This window comes from Jaculus jaculus, chromosome 7 (assembly GCF_020740685.1).
Source record: "Jaculus jaculus isolate mJacJac1 chromosome 7, mJacJac1.mat.Y.cur, whole genome shotgun sequence".
Classification (NCBI taxonomy): Eukaryota; Metazoa; Chordata; class Mammalia; order Rodentia; family Dipodidae; genus Jaculus; species Jaculus jaculus.
This window is the reverse complement of record NC_059108.1, coordinates 7,808,225-7,822,057: the sequence shown is the minus strand read 5'-3', so window position 1 is coordinate 7,822,057 and position 13,833 is coordinate 7,808,225.

Sequence of the window (13,833 nt, the reverse complement as noted above, 5' to 3'; positions counted from 1 at the left end):
GTCAAGGAAGAGGGACAGAGTGGCACGAGGAGAGCCAGGCATCTGGAAGGGGATCACTTGGAGGCAGGGATTCGCAAAGATGGGGCTCAGTCTTTCTAAGGGGAGTCGTAAGGAAGCTACTAACACAGCTGCGGAAGTCTTCTGCGTGGTGCCTCTCCCTGTGGGAGAGGGAGAAGTGCCCACCAGGCCTCACCCAACACGCACCTCAAGGAGCACTGCAGACACCCAATTTATGCAGCTGCTGGGAGCCACCTCCCCATGCTGTGCTTTCAGAATTCAATCTGATCCTTGAGAGAACATGATGTAACTCTAGTTTTCTATGGTGTTTTCATCCTCCTAAAATACCATTTTCAATAGGTACCTGGCCAATATGATAAAAGTACAACTTCTTCAGGTTGGCATTCAAGGCTTTTCACTGCCTCTGGTGACAGCCTACACACACAGAGAGAGACACACATATACACAGACACAAAGACACATACACAGAGACACAGAGAAACACAGACATACAGACACACACAGACAGAGAGAGACACACAAACACACAAAGACACACAGACACACACACAATGTGCCTCAATGCCACTTTCTAGTGGGTATGGGGAATTGACCCCAAACTAATTTTTCTTTAAGACTAGCAGAGTAGATATATAACACATAGGCCAATCTTAAGGGAATATTTTTAAGGCTTTGATTGAAAAATAATTTCATGTGCATCATCATTTTTGGCTGTGGGAGATAGGGTCTCACTTATGAAGCCCAGGATAACCTCAAACTCATAATAGTCCTCCTGCCTCTCAGCCTTCTGAGTGCTAAGATGCAGCCTTTCTCTTCAGGAAGGACTAAATCCTGTCAAACTGTGAAACAAATAAATGTTTCCTCCCTTAAGTTGTTTTTGTATTTAAATGGTCACAACCACACAGAAAGTCATTAATGCTGCAGTATAGAGGAACTGCCTTTTTTCACTGGGGAAGCCATGAGTTTGAGAGTACCCGGAGCCAGATATTTATAGGGTATCTACTGGTATGCACCCCAGTATCTAGGAGTAGTGTTCCCGCACAGATGAGACCTGGGAAAGCCCCGTATACACAAGACATCTTCTGATCACACTTCTGATGTAAGTGGATATTTAAAGTCTCATGGGGTGAGGGGGTAAAGAGGAGGCAACCCATTGTATAAGCCCATCAGATCACCCCACTATAAGAACTTGAAGCTGGAACCCAGAATCAGCCTCTTTCTTGGGCTTCAGCTGGGAGGCACAGAGGCCAAACTGTGGCAGAAGATGCCGACAGGAAAGCTGGCTGTGGTGTGATCCCAGCACTTGGAAGGCTGGTGCAAGGTCAAATCCAGCTTGGGCTAGAGTGGGACCTTATCACAAAATCGAAAGAATAAGAAAAAGAACGAGGAGGAAGAAGAGAAGGAGTGAGAAGAGAAAGAGAAAAGCAAGAGAGAAAAAGAAAGAGGAAGACAGCAGCTCTTCTAGTGAGGTCGGCTGTGTGCCCAGCTCTACAGGGACCCCAGAATCTCATATGCACCATTTTCCCAATTAAGCCAACTTGGGAATTTTCTCTCTTCTGCCCCCACTTATCCCAAAGATGAATCTCAGCCACTTAAACACAGCACTTTGCAACAGGACAGAAATTAAGCCGCTACATATATTTTAAGCAATTCTTCAACCCTTCCTTCATCTTCAGTTTCCCCAAAGTTCAGAAACTTGCCACCACTCAGGATGGCACAATGTTAAGGTGAAGGAACGAAACTCAGTCCTTAGGTGGCCCAGAATGTAAGATGCCCAAGGAAGCGTTCACATTGGCATCTTGTTGGCCCCTTGATTAATGCTTGACTTAGCTAACAGCATCTTTCGCTGCCATTTACAGAGCACATCTGTGTATGTGTTTCAGTCCAATAAACAGGCATGGTTTATTTCTTGGGCCAATATTTCTTTTGTTTTTACTGTTTTCGGTGTAAAACTCAGCTTATCGTTCGTGTTGATCGACTTACGTCTGCTGACTTCCACTCCCCCGCCCCACCTCCGCACAGGAAGGAGCAGCTGGCCTTAACAACCCCACCAACCAAGAGTCCTCAAACGTTCCTCCTGCCTCTCACACCCCACTTCTTCCCCGGCTACCTGTGGCCACCCGGACAGGAAGTGTTGAGGGTTTAGTTACCGGCCAGGGGTGCTTTCCTAGGAGGGCCTGGAAATGTCAGAAGATAAAACCTAGTTGAAAGGAGAGCACCAGGGGCAGGTCCTCTAGTTATCTTATTTCTGGCTTCTTCTTCTTTTTTTTTTTTTTTTTTTTCTGTATCACTCTGCTTCCTGTCCACTTTGAAGTGAACAACCTCTGCCTATGACCCAGATGCCACGATGCTCTATCCAATCTCATGGGACCAAGCAACCATGGCTGAATCCTCTGAAATCCCGAGCAATATAAACGCTTCCTCCTTTCAGGGTATTCTCTCGAGTGTTTTAGTCACAGCCTTCCCAAAATAACTAATTCAATCCCCGTTCCTTTTTTCTCATCCAACAGGAGTAACCCCGGGCAGGCAACTCCTTGGAAAGACAGCATTACATGGTGGGGAAAACGCCGAGCATCTCTTTACCCTGTAACTCATTCTGTGACCTTGAGCGGGTCCCTTCTTTCGGTGGTGGGGGGGGGGGGGCGGTTGCCAGTTCCTGGTTTGTTGAATGAAGGCCCTGGCCTACCAAGGTCCCCAGAGATCTGGTTGGGCCAAATGTCTGCCTCCTGCTTTCCCATAGTTCCACAGGGGTTAGCCCAGCCAGGGGAGGTGTGCTTCTTGCCATCTGGATTCCAGCTGCCACTCCTGGGCTGTCCCTGGCTCAGACTGCAGCAGAGTCTCCCTGCCCCACCACAGCCACGCACGTACTGTGACGGTGTCACCTTGCCGCCTGCGTACGCTGTCCTTTGCGCCCACGGAGCCTTGCAGCCGTGTTCTCCTGAAGTCAGAGAAGGAGACCGCAGAAGAGCCTGGGATACTTGAGGGCTCGTTTCAACGTCAACTTGATTGGGTTTGGGAACAAGCACCTAAGGCACTAGTAGTAAGGCGCGTCTGTGAGCGTGTCGGTGAGATTGTTTCCTGAGAGCATTCACGGAGGGAGGAAGCCCTCACCCTGAAGACGGTCGAGACCATCCGTCCCATGGCCTGGGGGCTCCTCAGCCGGAATCAAAGGAGGCAGGAGGAGAAATCCAGGCACACACACTGGCATGTCTGTCCTCTCCTTCTTGGCCTGACTTGATGTGAAAGGTTCTTTCCCATCGCACCTTCCCTACCATGGCAGACTGGCACCTCTGAAAATGCTAGCCAAACGAATCCTTCTTCCCTTAAGTTGTTTCTATCGGATATTTTGGTCACAGTGGCAAAAAGTAATTAACACTTGATTGGTTACACACAGATGCTAAAAGCTGGGGTTTTTTGTTGTTGTTTTCTCATGTATTAATGGTTCCAAATATACTCACAGACACTTTGACCTTCAAAGGTGAAATCTAGCCCTCCTCCCTGAATGTGCGCTGCACACAGGATGCTCCTGACTCTCTTTTCTTTTTCGCGGTGTGGTGACGTCAGTCGGATGTCCCCCATAAGCTCACGTGCTCTGCATGCTTCGTCCCCAGCTGAGGGCAGCTTGGGAGGCAGAGCCCCGCTGGGCAAGGCAGAATGAGGAGGGTGGGCCGTAGGGGGTCACAGCCAGTTCCCCTTTGACACGACGGGGCTCGCTCTCCTGCTGCTCTTTGCCTCCTGCTGTGGCCGAGGCAATGCCCGGTCTCTGCTCATGCCATGCTTTCCTCTGACATCATGGAACGTCCCCTCGAGACCATTTAAGTCTAAATCAATTCTTTCCTCTCATGAGCTGATTTTGGTCAAGTGCTTTGTCCCAGCAGTGAGAAGGTAACTAAAACAAGCGGAATCACTGCTGTGTGGTTTCCAGAGTTTGCTTATATAAAAGATAGCTTCTGCTTCCCCCCCCCTTTACCCCTCTCTCACCCTCTCCCCATTCTCTCTTTCTTCATCTGCATGCATGCATGCATATGTGTCTGTCTGTCTGTCTTGCATATCTTGCTCAAAAAAAGCCAGCTACCAGGATAGGAGGACACCAGAGTATCCTGCATGGATGGAGCTGTGAAAGGGGGTACTGAGGTGTCCAACCATATCCAGCACCATTTTGTCATGTGATAGAGCCTCCCTGAAGGCGTATCTTCCAGCCTTAGTTCTGAGAGATCCTGAGCTAGAACCGCCAGGCCATGCTACGCCAACTTCAGCCAGAAGCTCTTGCCTCAGAGGATGATAAATGTTGACAGTTGTTTTAAGCCATTAACTCTGGGGTCATGTGTTCTGAAGCAATAGATAATTAATACAAACGGGACCCTCCACTGCAGTTAAGTCCCTGACATACATCTTTCTTTGCACACTGGAAAAACAAGAGTCTTTCTGTCACCGCTGAGCAGATTCAGTAGGATGCTGAGCACACGAGGCTTAGCCGCATTGCTGCCTAACGACCTTGTGTTTGCCAGTGCGGGGACCCAGCTTTGATCCGTGTGGTCTGGGCACATCCACACACTCTGCGGCCTTTCCCAGAATAGAGCTGGTGGGGTCCAGTAGCCATCACTGCACTGAGCTGGTTCAGGGTGCTCGGTTAGCACTCACCCGAGGAAGAACACAGATGAGCCCAGCGACGTCTCTGTCCCCAGGTCCACAAATACCAACGCTGAGGCACTGCCAGTCCCCTTGTGGCACAAGGGACTTCCCTCTGATCCAGCATCCAGACCTGAGTGATGGCCTGCGCTCTGAGAGCCACAGCAGAAGGATTATGATGGCAGCTGGGGACTATTGCCAATGCCACCTGCTGGCTTGCCCAAGGCATGATTGGGCCAAGGTATATGAGGCTGTATCTTTCCCTCCTGACTCCAGATGCCAAGGGCTCAGGGAGAAAAGGGGCTCTCGCTTGTGCTGAGCGCAGGCCTCCATCCAAGAGCGCTGGAGGCAGCCCAGCCTCTCGTCCTCATGGCCAATGACAGATGCATGTCTCAGCACTAAGCATGGAGCCCAGCTCTGCCAGGGATGCCAGCCAGCTCTTGATGTGCGCTTACGGGCCTCCAATTATCACAGGAAAGACATTCGTGTCAATCCAGTTTAGCAAATATTATCTGACCACCTACTGCACGTGGGGCCCAGGTGCAGAGGCTGGAAGAAAGAGGAAGGTAAGGTGGCACCTGCCATCACAGGGCCACTTTAGAAAAGGAGATCGCCAAAGCAAAACATGGACAAGACTCGGACAAAAACGCCTCCCGCCTGGGCCTCTCCTCACACAGATGAATGAATGGGGAATGAGCCCGAAACAAACTAGCCTTGGCCTGCCTCGGAAGAGGTCACACAGAAAGGCTTTTGAGCCGGCCTTAGTGACTCATATTTATAAACCCAGCACTCGGGAGGCTGAGGTAAGAGAGATCCCCAGGAGCTCAAGGCTCTCCTGGGCTACAGAGTGAGTTCCAGGTTAGCTTGGGACTGGAGTGAGACTCTATCTCAAAAGAAAAAAAAAAAAAAAACTTAACAAAAAGGATTTTAGTGAGGGGTCATGGCAAATATTAGCTTGGAGATGCAAGAGGGGTGTGTGTGTGTGTGTGTGTGTGTGTGTGTCTATCATAGCATTAGGTTATCTCCATCAGTGAGTGCCACCATAATCCTATGAACAAACAACTCTAAAACTATACCAGCTCAGCAAACATTTGTTTCTTGTTCATGGGTTGGCTGGTTGGGTAAGTACATCTGTTAGTCAAGGTCAAGTCTATTTTTTTTTTAATATTTTATTTATTTGTTTGAGACAGAAAGAGGTAGAGAGAGAATGGGCATCTCAGGGCCTCCAGCCACTGCAAACAAACTCCAGATGCATGTGTCCCCTTGTGCATCTGGCTTACGTGGGTCCTGGAGAATCAAACTGGGTTCCTTAGGCTTTGCAGGCAAGTGCCTTAACCGCTAGGCCATTCTCTTCATCCCAAGGTCAAGTCTATTCATGTGACCCATGGAACAGCAAGCACCTGGCAAACTCTCCTCAAAGTACAAGCTGCAAGGCAGGAGTGCAAGAGATCACACTGCCCTGTAAGCCTCTGCAGGACAGGACGGGCCTTATGCCTGCTCACACTGCAAGCCAGAGTCAGGGGAACACGGAAGTAGATTCTACTCACGACAAGCTATAACAAGGGAGTGGGGAGAATGCAATCTTCTACAACCAAAAACAAGTCGTAGTGAAACTGAAAATATACTAACCCCTTTTTTGGGGGGAGAGGCTACTTCCTTCTCTTACCCTCCAGGACATAAAAGCAGATGGTATTTCTCAGCTTCCCTTGTGTTAGGGTTTTAATCTGCCCAACGAGCTGTGGTAGTGATGGTCTCTGTTTCCAGACACAGCTCACTAAAACCCTTCACTCTTTCCCTGTCTTTTGGGTGGGCACCAAGAGCCAGCAGATGAACCTGAAGCCTAGGACAGAGGGCAGAGCCACAGTGTGGAAGGCTCCTGGGTCCCTGAGACGACCCTTGGAGGACAGTCACCCAGGAAACCCACTTGACCAATAATAATAAACACATTGGCCAGTTCTGAGGCTTACAAAGAAACATATCATGTTAATCCTCAGGAATTTGCATTATTTGATGCAACAATAATCTTATTATGATATCATGTCACAGAAATCCTTGGTGAATGGCTATTGACGTTATCTTCTCGTTACTGGGACAAACAACTGACCAGAAGCAGCTTATGGGAAGAAAGGGTTTATTTAAAGATTGCAGATTCCAGGGGAAGCCTCACCGTGGCAGAAACTGGCTCACTTCATCATACATCCATAGAGACTATAGACAGCTACCACCAACCAGCAGGGACTGAATCTGAACAGCTTAGGACTGGACTCAAGATCCACTCCCAAAGGCACACCTCCCCCAGCAGAGCTCTGCCTGCTGGACACTGAAGTCGGAAGCTTAATGAAAAACAGCTCTGGGTGGGAGAGACGGCTTTAGTGGCTAAGGCATTTGCCTGCGAAGGCTAAGGACCCAGGTTTGACTGCCAAGTGCCCAAGTAAGCCAGGTGCACATGGTGGCACATACGTCTGGAGTCAGTTTTGCAGAGGCTAAAGATCCTGGCATGCCTATTCTCTCTTTCCTCCACCCTCTACCTCAAATAAAGAAATGTAATATTTAAAAATTACCTAAGGCTATGGGGAATTTACATTCAAACCACCACAGTGGCTAAGTGAAACACACAGAATTGAACCCAGATGGGCCTGGACTGGAATATCTGCACCTCCCTTTCTTTCTTCCTTCCTTCCTTCTTTCCTTCCTTCCTTCCTTCCTTCCTTCCTTCCTTCCTTCCTTCCTTTCTTTCTTTCTTTCTTTTTGAGGTAGGGTCTCACTCTAGCTCAAGCCGACCTGGAATTCACTATGTAGTCTCAGGGTAGCCATGAACTCATAGCGATCCTCCTACCTCTGCCTCTCAAGTGCTGGGATTAAATGCATGCACCACCACGCCCAGCTCTCACCGCATTTCTTATTGGGATTGAGGCAGGCTATAGGCATGGGTAAACAGAAGAAAACCATACAAGGTTTGAGGCCAATATAACTACAGAGCTATAGTGCATCACGATGTCACATGACCACTCAAACAGTAAAGATATGAGACCACCCAAAACCAGCTGCGGCCAACGTGGATAATGACTTCACCAGCGTCCAGGGGTTCTGTGCCTATCAGGCCATGTTCTTTCACCTTGGATTCCCTCCTTCTCTTTCTCTTGGCCTGTTTGCAAAATTTCCCAGAAAAGACAATGACTCCAGTGACTTCAATGCAGAGCATTTATTGAGTATTCAATGCAGAAATAGCAGTGTCACGTAGTCTGCACAAGGAGCCTGAACACAATGGTCACCTGTAGCAGACAGCTTCAGGTTCACTGAGATGAACGTCCAGACCAGGCTCAGTTATATTAGAAGGGATTTATTGAAGCTTACAGATCCAGCAGAAGTTCCATAATGGCAGCAGAAGCTGGCCTGCTTTCACATGTCCATGCAGAGAGAGAAAAACCACAAGCCAAAAGCCACACAGCACAGCACACTTCAGGAGCTCCAGATAGAACTAGGCACTTTGCGAAATGGAATTGTAAGCCCACCACCACACCTTAAGCTGGACCCTAAGATCCACCCAGTGACACCGCCTCCAGCCAGGTAGCTGTAGATGCAAACTACAAACTAATAAAACACTGAATATATTGGGGGGCCATTTATTCAAACGACCACATCGCCCAACTGGGTACCTTTAGCTTTGATATGAATCAAGTAAGAGAGACCATAAAGCCGGGCGTGGTGGCGCACGCCTTTAATCCCAGCACTCGGGAGGCAGAGGTAGGAGGATCGCCATGAGTTCGAGGCCACCCTGAGACTCCATAGTGAATTCCAGGTCAGCCTGGGCTACAGTGAGACCCTACCTCGAAAAATCAAAAGGAAAAATCAAAAAAAAAAAAAAAAGAGAGACCTTTCCCACACCACAGGACAGGTTGCTGTTGAGATTGGAAGCTCTGCAAGGAGGCAACCGGCCTAGCAGATGACTGGAAACCCCACAGGACGGCCAGGGGAACCTCAACCAGACCCTTCCCCTACAGGACAGCAGTCTCTGATTGGTCCCTTGGTTGTCAGGTGGGGAAGTGAGGCCACATGAGGCTTCCTTTGACTCTGATCTCGTTCCCTGGATTTCCATCTGGAAACTGGAACTATTATGTCATGAAGCTTCCTCTGATTTTTTTTTTCCTTTGCTTTTGACTATAAGCTTGCCTTAATGTTAGTGAAAAGTTTATCCACCTGAGTTGTGTCTCTGTTTCATGCCCAGCTGTCACATAGTGTGTGCTCTGCCCTGGAGGGACTTGGTAATCCTCTGTTCTGGATGATCTCCTGGAAAGGAAGAAGGGGAGGAAATAATTAAAACCACTGGGACATTGAAGACCATACCACATACAGAGGCACTTGTCACCTCCAAATGTTTCCTCCTCTGCTCAGATGCATCAAGGCTGAAAGCTGGGCTCTTTCAGCCTGAAGGAGCATGGCCACGGCTGCTGTCAGCACCCTCCTTTCTCCTCAGCTTGGGAAAAACAGTCACACCTGCTCCAAGTGTCAATCACCCATTCATACAAAAACATGCAGGGACGGCCAGGTCCCTGGGCATCCTAGTGTAGAGATGAAAGGCTAGAGTCAGGCCTGGGGACACACTCTGGAGGGAGAGATAAGACACCATCAGACAGTATACATGCACCCTAGAAGATCTGCATTTTAAGAGAAATCTGAGCAAGAACTTGCTTAACCCTGGGCTTGAATCTCAAATGTGGAATTGGAGGCCTCCTTGGGGGAAGGTCTTCATGAATTCAAATCCAGTTTCTACTTCTGATACACTGGCTAGTTCCGTCATGTGCCTTGCCCCTAACTACCCAGTCCTGGACCTGAGGGTGACCTGATGGTCAGCCACTCCTCTCAGGACAGCAGGATCCTGTCTTCACCGTCCAGAGTAGTCAGGCTGACTTCATGCTGCTTGTAAAACTGGGGCTGGCAAACCCAGACTTCTGCTGGTACCTTGGACATGTTCCCTACTGCTGCTTCCTTCTTAGGATTACACAGAAGCCCTGTAAGACTGAGAGTTTAGGACTCAGTTAGGTCCCAGTTCAGATTGTGACTCAACTCTCTATGCAGGAATCCACCTGCCTCGTGCAGGCTCCTGTGAAGGACGTACCCCCGGGCACCATCCTTGCTCAGCACCTGTTCAGCGTCCCTTTCCTCCCCACAAGGAGACAGCCAGTCCAACCTGGTCAGGCTGGGGCACAGGGCCCCTAGCACCTACCACATCATGCAAAACCTCCACCCAGAGCCCGCCCCAAGGGACTGGCCTCTGCCTGCCAAGCCTCAGCAATTACTCAAGTTCAATAGGCGCTTGTGCTAATGAAGTTGGATGTGTCTGAGTCCATTTAATGACATTTAATTACACACTGCTTTCGCTGACAGGCTCAGAAAGATCTATACGGGCTGCTCACTCACTGGGCTACAACATTATATACATATATATATATATATATATATACACACACATACACATACACATATATATCCATGCAGACCTTGAGTTACTTGCTGAAGATTATACTTTTGGCCCCCGGGGCAAGAAAAAGATAGAAATACTGCAGGAATAGTATTCAGCAGCTCCCAGAGAGAGCCTGTACAAGAAGTCCACCCTGCCCAGTCTCCTAGCACAATGTTTACTGGACACCTGTGGTCCTTTAAGTGTAGTGTCTCCTATAGACTCATATGTTTTGGTGCTTAATCCCCAGTTGGTGGCACTGTCTGGGAACTGTGTAGAGCTGGTTGATCCTGGCTGTGGAAGGTATGTGGCTGGGGTGGGCCTTTGGGTGTCATATTTTAGCCCTGCTTGGTGCTTTTGTGCTTCCTTCTTCATCCCTGCTGGTACGAAGATGTGATGCTGGTGGCTGCTCCTGCCATCTTCCCCCTCCATGCTGGAAACTTCCCCTCAAAACCGTCAGCTGAAATCAACACTTTCCTTCCGTCAGCTAATCCTGACTGGGTAATTTGACCCAGACACAAGAAAGCAACCGATATAGCGCCTCTGTAGGTCAGATAGCTAGAACAAGACATTTGCACGCTAAGACCTCCGACCATTAGGCTTCCAGTAATGCTCAGGTGGGCAGACTCGGCCCTGGGAGATGAGAGGGCTTTAGAAAAGGAACAGAGGCAGAAGCATGCTAAAGAAGCTGTGATTGAAAAGCCTCTCCCCGCCCCCTGGCCACACACACCATGCTACCCCACTTGCCCACACTCCCTGGTCCCAGCATCTGGGTGCCTGCCTGGCAGACGAAAAAGTGCTTTCTCCAGTGACTGCTCAAGTCCAGTATTCAGAACTGAGGTATAACCCCCCGACCCGTGCTTATTCAGCCAAAAACCATCTGTGAGATAAAGCTCGTGGACCATTCAAAAGACCCAAGAATCCCGCCACACAATGCCCAGATTCCACCTCATTCAAGATGTCCCGCTTCTGCTCTTTCCATCTTCCTTTTCCAAGGGCAGCAACATGAGATGAGCTGGTGGAAAATGAGGAAGGGTGTGGCTGGTGGTTGGTCTTAATCATCAACTTAACTGGACACAGAATCACCACGGAGCACATCTCTAAGCATGTCTCAGAGGGTATCCAGGGAGATTTAACTGACGAGTCAGTGCTCATGCTGAATGCAAATAGCACCATTCTATGGACTACAGGTCCTAGACTTAATGGAAAGGAGAACGCAATGTGAAAGTGGGGCTGGAGAGATTGCTTAATGGTTAAGGCACTTGCCTGCAAAGCCAAAGGACCCAGGTTCAATTTTCCAGGACCCACGTAAGTACACAAAGTGGTGCATGTGTCTGGAGTTCATTTGCCCTGGCATGTCCATTATTTCTCTCTCTATCCCTCTTAAATAAATAAATTAATTAAAAATGTTTTGAAAGCAATAAATGTAAAAGTGGACAAAAGAAAAAAAGAAGGAAGGAAGGAGAGAGGGAGGGAGGAGAAAAAAGAAAGGGAGGAAAGAAAGAAGGGAGGAAGGAGAAGGGAGAGAAGGGAGGTGGAGAGATACTAAGTATGCATAGATCAAATTCTTTGCAGGGCTTTGTTGTCCTTTAAAGAATAAGAATAATCAGCTTGTATTTGGGAAACTTAAGCTTAGCCTCTTCCAGTCCCCAGAGCTGTGGTGGTGTTTCCAGGCTGGTCAAGGAGCTGAGGAAAAGGTGTCATTTTCCATGAAAGGGCTCTTGTTGAGATGTGGTACCATCTTCACCCCCCACACACACACACACACATGCACCATCTGTTTCATCAGTCTTATCAAAAAGCATCTGCAAATACTTTCCTTTTCAAGACTTGCTTTTCCTCCACTATTGATCCCCAGGTAGGCCTAAGGTGTTGTTTCTTTATTGCATCCCAGCCCATCAATCAGAGCGATGGAAAGTCTGGCAGGACGTCTGCCAATAACTATGTGGCTCACCCCTGGGACGCTCCCTGGTCCTGGCAGCACAAGAAGGAATTCTGACATGATGACTCTTCGAGGTGGAATGTTTTCAGAAAATATAAAGGCCTTGAGAATACACAGGTATTCTAGAACCCACAGAAAGCATGGGGGGAAAGGAAGGAGAGGACAAGTTGGAACCAAACGCTGTTGAGAGTGACTAAAAAACAAAATAAATTAACTACTGTGCTTTGCCAGCTCATGCCCCAACTAGTCCCCAAGACCCAGAGGGAGAGGGTGGTCAAGGACACTCTTCATTGGCCCCAGAGAGCAGGGGATTCCCATGATTCACCATGACCGGGTCTGTATTTACTCCCCGGAATGTGGCCTGCTTCCCGAGTCAAGACAGAGATGCGCTTGCAATGCAACAATGGCCTGTGACAGGTGATTCAGGAGACAGGCCACCCTGGATGGGAAAGAAACCTGAAAAGGGACAGCAACCAGCGCAGGGTGTGACAAAGAGAGGGCTGCTTCGTCAGGGAGATGGACCGAGCCAGACTCAACCACCCTGTGGCAAAGCAGGCTGGAAGTAACTGTGGACCCACTCCAGCCATACTTGGCCCCTGGATCATCACCCCAGCAAGTGCACCGAGCCCTGCTCCAGATGAAACCCTTGGGGGGAGAGGACCACAGTGACGCATGGAAGGGGGACACAGATGTGGCGTGGGGTACAGAGCCTGTGTCTTGGGGTCAAAGGGCATGAAACATCCTATCAGAGCCTCTCTCTTGCCTAGGGCAGCAGGATGGAACCTCCAGGCAATCCCTGGAAATCAGTCAGCCTCTGGACACGGGGGAGGTGCAGAAAGCCATGCATCTACTGGCTCGGGCCCTTGCTTTCACCAGGGGCCAGAAAACAGCGCGCCGCACCACCACCACCACCACCACCAGAGTCCACGTGCCTGCCTGCCCCCCCCCACACTCCAAACCCATCTCCAGAGAAGACAGGGAGTAGGCAGGGTGGGGGGAAGTGCTTCTCACACATCGGTTGGAAGGCTTGGAAGGCGGCAGGAGGCAGGGCGCTGCTCTTTCCGAGTCGCGGGTGATTCATGCGTGTCGCGCACGTGACCCTGGAGAGGCAGCAGTCCCGGCTCTGTATGCCCAGATGGCTCCGCGGGCGACCTGGCACAGCTCCCCTCACCTCTCTGAGCCCCGCGTTTCCCTACTCACAGGAAGCTCCCAGGAGGCTCAGCCTGGAGGGTAGCAGGGACCAAGCCCGCGCTCTGCCATGGCCACCGGTGCCCACTTTTCCGCTCTGCAGAGGGGCTCATCCCTAGGGAACTGTAGCGTATCACTATTCTGAGCACTCAGAACTCGCAGCAGACTTCTGCAGGACCCAGTGTTAAGATGTTCTTCCAGCAGCCCCGCTCCTCCTACATGATGAGACAGATTAAATTTAAAAAAAAAAAATCCTGAGAGGCGGTGTCTAAAGGCTGCGTGGCCAGAATATAGAGCCCCGCTGGCTAGGCGCCTGTCCACCAGGCTGACTCAGCTCTTCTGGATTACAGAGGACACTAAAGCACCAGGTTAATCAGCCTACTTCTTTGTCCTCCTCCAGAGAGACCTCCAAGGCCTGACTCAAGTAGAAATCCTGCCAGGTTCTGAAACACAGGGTCACCATGGCTGGGGAGACAGAAGAACTCTAGGACGCCACTGGTCTAGAACCTGACACAGAAGCACCTTCCCCGCTGAGAGGGCTCAGCCATGCCAGGGCAGCGGGTCACTAGCGCTCAGACTTCTGAGTGGCTGTGAACGA